Source organism: Carassius auratus, chromosome 31 (assembly GCF_003368295.1).
Source record: "Carassius auratus strain Wakin chromosome 31, ASM336829v1, whole genome shotgun sequence".
NCBI classification, from domain to species: domain Eukaryota; kingdom Metazoa; phylum Chordata; class Actinopteri; order Cypriniformes; family Cyprinidae; genus Carassius; species Carassius auratus.
Window position 1 is genome coordinate 17,081,993 of NC_039273.1, and position 6,785 is coordinate 17,088,777.

At 34.0% G+C, this 6,785-nt stretch overlaps 1 long non-coding RNA gene across 1 annotated transcript; it reads right to left on the reverse strand.

Moving 5' to 3' along the window:
• Positions 1-5,248: 5,248 nt before the first annotated feature.
• LOC113051112 (uncharacterized) lies at positions 5,249-5,723 on the reverse strand. Its single transcript, XR_003276855.1, has 3 exons — positions 5,594-5,723; positions 5,402-5,487; positions 5,249-5,289 (listed from the first exon to the last, which is right to left on the reverse strand). It is a non-coding gene; the product is annotated as an uncharacterized LOC113051112 (long non-coding RNA).
• Between the last annotated feature and the right edge of the window lie 1,062 nt (positions 5,724-6,785).

Below are 6,785 nucleotides of genomic sequence, written 5' to 3' on the forward strand. Positions count from 1 at the left end.
TGAATAATGACATCACTGTATTCAGTGATTAACTGCCTTTAAATGTAATTTTGCATTGACAGAGATTTTTAAAACAAAACAAACCTCTTTAAGATTTATTTTCACACAAAAATATGTTGCCCCATCAATTGGCAATAAAAACATATGGCCTAGGCTATAGGCCTATATTTCTGCAATCTGAAAAGCACAAACATCAGGTCTTTTTTTCAGAATTATTATCCATTGCATTCTGTAATATTTATGCTTTGTAACTCTTTTCTTTATTGCATTATTATACCTCATTTGTAATTCTTACTACAACCAGGAAGTATGACCATATTAGCCTGGTTCTGTCAACACTGCACTGGATCCCTATTAAACATCGTATAGATTTTAAAATCTTGCTTATTACTTATAAACTCCTGAATGGTTTAGCACCTCAGTATTTGAATGAGCTCTTGTTACATTATAGTTCTCCACGTCCGCTGCCTTCTAAAAACTCTGGCAATTTGATAATACCTAGTCCTAGAATTCACTGTGTCACCTAGTCCTAAGAATATTAATGGCTTCACATCTGGATGAGTCTTTTCAATTCACATAGTCCTAGAAAAATCAATTGTAAGTGGCAGATCCTTTTCCTATTTAGTGCCAAAACTCTGGAATAATCTACCTAACATTGTTTGGCAATCTGACAGTCTTGCAGTTAAAATCTAGATTAATTAACCTGGCGTACACATAAGACACTAATACGCTTCTAATATCCAAATCCATTAAAGGATTTTTAGACTGCATTAAAGCTGCAGTCAGTAACTTTTGACACCTCTAGCGGTTAATAAACATAACTGCTTGAGTCTTGCAGAAGAACATCGTAGCCGGAGCTACTTCTCTGTTTATGTCTATGAAGAATCACAAAGGTACTGGGTTACTCCACCGCGGTACCCAGAAGCAATCGAAAATAGTCAGGATACACTGTAAAAAGTTTAACTATTATTTACTCAATTTTTTTGGTGAAACATTTTTACACTCAAAAAAATTGAGTAAATTTTAAAGCTGTGAAATCAATGAAATGTACTGTTTAAATTGAGTAATTGTAAGTAAAAAAATTAAGTAAATCTGAATAACTGAATAACTTTATATGAGAAATAAAATTAATTAGATATAATCAAAATTATAAAACACCACAACTGTAATTCTATGTAAAATAAACAAAAAATATTGAGTAGATATAATTGAAATATTGGATGAAATTTAACCAAACAAATGTGCTATGTTTACTACATGTAAAAGTGAATTTAACTTAATATTGGACTATAAATGATCAAAATGTTGCATTCACTTTTTTTTTACACCATTTACCCTTTACAATTAATATAATAAAACCAAATAAAGAAAGAAACACATTTTTTATTAAACATTTATTTATCAATTAAACATCAGACAAAGTCTAAAATCAACCTTTGAAACATTTTATCCATTTTAATATTCCAGTAGATTGCAAAAATTAAAAACTGTAAAGCAGCCATAAGGGAAATGATTAAACCTTATGAAACATTTCATCCATCTTAGTATTCAAGTAGATTACATGTAAAATATGATAGCCGTAAGAGAAATGACATCTTACTTTGTTCCTGGTGCATACCAGCCATTTGCAGTCACACTCATTACCACTCATTAAACCATAAAAAAAAAGCAACACTTACATCAATATTAAAGGGATAGTTCACCCAAAAAGATGATGTTGTCATAATGTACTCGCCCTCAAGTTGTCCCAAACCTGTAGAGTTTCTTTCTTCTGTTGAACACAAAAGATATTTTAATGAATGTTGGTTAACAGACAGTTGAAAGTTGCCATTGACTTCCATGGTAGAAAAAAAAAAAAAAAAGGCTACAATGCAAAGTCAATGGCAACCTTTAAATGCGTTAACCAACACTCTTTAATACTTGGCTGAATGTCACGTCACTTCACTTAAAATATCTTTTGTGTTCAACAGAAGAAAGAAACTCGTACAGGTTTGGGACAAATTGAGGGAGAGTAAATTATGACAACATCATCTTTTTGAGTGAACTATCCCTTCAACAGAATTAATCCGATAACAAAAACACTTCCATCAGGAATACCCATTCTGTGGGATGATCATGAACCACTACTGTGCAAGAAGATAATTTTTTAACCTCTAAACATTAACAGAGAGTTTTGGAGGATCCAGCTCAAGAAACAGTTTTTGGAACAACTCAAGTGAGTACAGGTCCTTCTCAAAAAAAATTTATATTATGATAAAAGTTCATTATTTTCCATAATGTATTAATAAAAATTAAACTTTCATATATTTTTGATTCATTGCACAACAACTAAAATATTTCAGGTCTTTTATTGTTTTAATAGTGATGATTTTGGCATATAGCATTATAATATAGCATAAAGCAAATTTTGGATGTCATTCGGAAATCAAGGTGCCAGAGTCTGGAGGAAGACCGAGGAGAAGGAAATGCCAAAATGCCTGAAGTCCAGTGTCAAGTACCCACAGTCAGTGATGGTCTGGGGTGCCATGTCAGCTGCTGGTGTTGGTCCACTGTGTTTTATCAAGGGCAGGGTCAATGCAGCTAGTTATCAGGAGATTTTGGAGCACTTCATGCTTCCATCTGCTGAAAAGCTTTATGGAGATGATTTCGTTTTTCAACACGACCTGGCACCTGCTCACAGTGCCAAAACCACTGGTAAATGGTTTACTGACCATGGTATTACTGTGCTCAATTGGCCTGCCAACTCTCCTGACCTGAACCCCATAGAGAATCTGTGGGATATTGTGAAGAGAAAGTTGAGAGACGCAAGACCCAACACTCTGGATGAGCTTAAGGCCGCTATCGAAGCATCCTGGGCCTCCATAACACCTCAGCAGTGCCACAGGCTGATTGCCTCCATGCCACGCTGCATTGAAGCAGTCATTTCTGCAAACGGATTCCCGAAGTATTGAGTGCATAACTGAACATAATTATTTAAAGGTTGACTTTTTTTTTGTATTAAAAACACTTTTCTTTTATTGGTCGGATGAAATTTGCTAATGTTTTGAGAATTTGGGGTTTTCATGAGCTGTATGCCAAAATCATCAGTATTAAATCAATAAAAGACCTGAAATATTTCAGTTGGTGTGCAATGAATCTAAAATATATGAAAGTTTAATTTTTATCATTACATTATGGAAAATAATGAACTTTATCACAATAAGCTAATTTTTTGAGAAGGACCTGTATTTGTGGGTCTTGGGATATCTCAAATCCAATGCATACGTGACTCCCAAAAGATAGCAGCAGGCTCTGCTGAGATTCCCAAGACTGCGGAGGACAGTGATGCCCTCAATCACAACTCCTACATCGCTGACTGCCCCATCATTGTCCCGAAGGATGTAGATTTTTATGACCTCCTCTGCCAACTCTGCGTGTACGAAGACGGGTAGATCAGCTGAACCCTACAGGCAAATTTTAAAGATAACTGGTTAGAGCTAACATTCAAACCTGAATGTTACAAGAAAGCGATAAATACACAAAACAAATAGCACCTGAAGAAGCAAACATTCTGTTGAACCATATGATAGGTAAAATCTCAAACAAAGTTTACTAGGGGGAGGAGTTGCAAAAATGAACAGCATTCTTCTTAACAAGAGGACAGGTTAATTTTCTACATAGGGACATTTATTTTTAACAATAAACCTAAAAGAAAAATGAAAAGAGACTAACTGTGAGCTTCTATGCTTTAAATCAATGCTATAGGCTTTTATTGAGGTCCGCATTATTTCAACCAATTTCTTTATAAACATGTTTAATATTTAAGTAAAATGACTAATGGTTTTGAAACAAAAAAGCTTGTTTAATTGCACTACTTGAAAAAAAATATGCATTGCATTAACCCTCACACTCAACCCTTAACCCTCTAAATAATTCTGTGGCTTAGTAAATATTACAATAATATTTAACTTTATGAACTTAATAAAATCTCTGAATATTATAAGATTGTAAATGTGTACCTTGAAATGCAATGTAGTTGCTTTGGATAAAAGCGTCTGCCAAATACATAAATGTAAACATAATAATTGACTAAAAATACAACAGTTAATTTTATCTAAAATGTACAGTTATATTTTATCTTTTTTTTTTCCACTAAAACAATTTAGTATTTGACTAACAAATTGTTTATTTATAATACACATAATATATTTGTGAAATTTCTATCAAACTATTTAAGGATGCAAAATTAAACTGATCTGTTTCAGGGAACAAAAATATTACTTTAATTAAAATTAAAACAATGTACCCCTCCCCCAGCCTCCGCTGTCCTTCAATACCCACCAGGTCTGGATTTGTTTTGAAACAGCTGCGGTGACTATATGTATGTATGTATGTGTATATATATATATATATATATATGTGTGTGTGTGTGTGTGTGTGTGTGTGTATATAAATATTATATCAGTCTGGCGAGTAACCCTAAAAAAATTACCAGCCAAATAGCCATAGAGGGTAGGGGGGGATAATAGACGGTTGTTTTTTCTGCATAATTTTTTTTTTTAAATAAATGCAAGCTTAATGAGCTTAAGAAACTTATTTTAGAAACATTAAAAAGCTTACTGTTTTCAAACTTTTGACCGATATTGTATGTGATCTAGGTTTCAGTGTACTAGAATGATTTTACAACGGAGCAGGCCTTAAACTGGCTGACTCCCTATAGTGGGAGCTGATTAAAACGCACCAGTCTATGTTATGTCCACGCCATTTTAAATACTTTTGCATGGCGTATTTTTAGTGGTTATTTAAGAGCTCATACTTGAGTTCATGTAGTAATTATGATGTTTTACAACAACGTGACAGCTTTTTACAAGACAGAATGTCATTTGAAAGTTCATAAATGATGTGTTCCCTTTTGACAAGCCACTGACCCCAAAGGGGAACCTGTACAAAATCGTTTTCCATTGGGCATGTATAGTTATAGTTGCTGGACCACGGTACACTTATCGTTAGACTTTCAAATGGCGGTTAAACGGTGATCCAAATAGTACGAAAGTTAATCCACTCAAAAAAAAAACCCTAACATACATATCGCTGCCCCACTAACTAACTTAGAAAACTACACTGTTATGTACACGTACACACGGTCAATGTTTAATCAACTTTTGAATAAAGTATTGCAAATATACATCGTTATAAAATGACTACTTACAGGAAATTCGAGTAACGTTAATGCTGTTCACGTCGTTGCTGAGAAAAGCAGTCCTTCAGTGACAGGTGCCTCTTGCTTGAGCCGCGAAACTCGTTAAACTTCTTAAGATGTCGCAAAATACAAACACAATTGTTAGGAAATCCTTAATAATTAACTTCTGAATTAAACATCACAAAAATATTTAGTTTAAGCTGGCTAAATTACATAACGTACCCCGATATGAGAGGAGTGCGGGTCTTGCCGTTGCTGAGGAAACTCAGGAACGCCGTCCTTCAGGTGACCTCGATTAAGTTACGAAACTTGTTGAAGATGACGTAAAATACAAAGACAATTGTTAGGAAATGCTTAATAATTATTAACTTTATAATAAAGTGTTACAAACGTAAGTAGGATTAGCTGACTAACCTTACTTAACCAGGAGTTGTGAGGAGTATGGTTAGTCGACGTCTCTGCTGAGGAAAGCAGATTTTTTTTTCCTGCGGAGCTGCACACGTGATCACTTTAGCCGCGAAATTTACTTAATTTATTTAAACCGTTTTTTATTAAGCTGGAACTTTATTTAGGAAAATTGGTAGGAAATACTTAATAATTTTAGTTTCTAAAACAGATCAGTACAAGTAAATAATTATCAAATATTTATATTAGAATTCACCAGAAATATTGAGGGTATGTTAAAAATATAATTAGTTAGTTAAATACTTATTTATTTTCATTAAATAAACTTAAATAATATATGTAAATTTTAGAGAAATTATTTGTTGGATTTTTAATTATTATTTTTAACCTGACCCACTCAAAATATCACTTAAATGATTTCAAAAGATTTTATTAAGTAAATATAGCTCTTTATTTTTGTGAAATTTACTAAGCCACTGAATTATTTTTTACAGTGTATAAACACTTATTATAGGTGCACCCTAGTGATTCAGGACAGGCTAAAAACACAGTTTGGAAAATGGATTCATGGTGTACTCGCTTATTATATACATTTTGTAAATTTTGAACACAAAAAAATTTACGGACTGCAGCTCTGATTGGTTGTTTCTTACCGGATGCGGAATTTCTGCAAATGGCAATAGGACCACTGGGAGGAGCCAGAGGAGCTTGATTTTTTCACAGATTATCTGTCTCATATTCTACTGTGAGGACATAATGACAGGTTCCACAAATATGTAAAAAAAAAATACATTTTTACAAAAGTTCCCTACTGCAGCTTTAATTAGTTTATTTATAACTGGAACTGGGAACACTTCTAATAACACACAATATATTTGTTACATTGTTAGAGGAATGGAATCTACGCTAATGTTAGTCTGTTTCTTTCTTTTTCAGAGGTCATTGTAGCCACCAGATCCAGTCTGTATCCAGATCAGATGGTCACTGCAGTCACCTGGATCCAGTACATATGGTGAATCAGCACCTAGAGAGGACCTCTACAGCCCGAAAATGTCAGCGGAGACCAGGACAACTAGGTGCGCCCCAGGGAAAGATCCCCAGTGAACACCTTGTTTTAGACTGCCACTGGGACAAGAACCAGTTGAGTCCTTTGCACAATCTGACTTTGCTGCAGCCTTGCCGCTGTCGCCTCTGGCTTGCT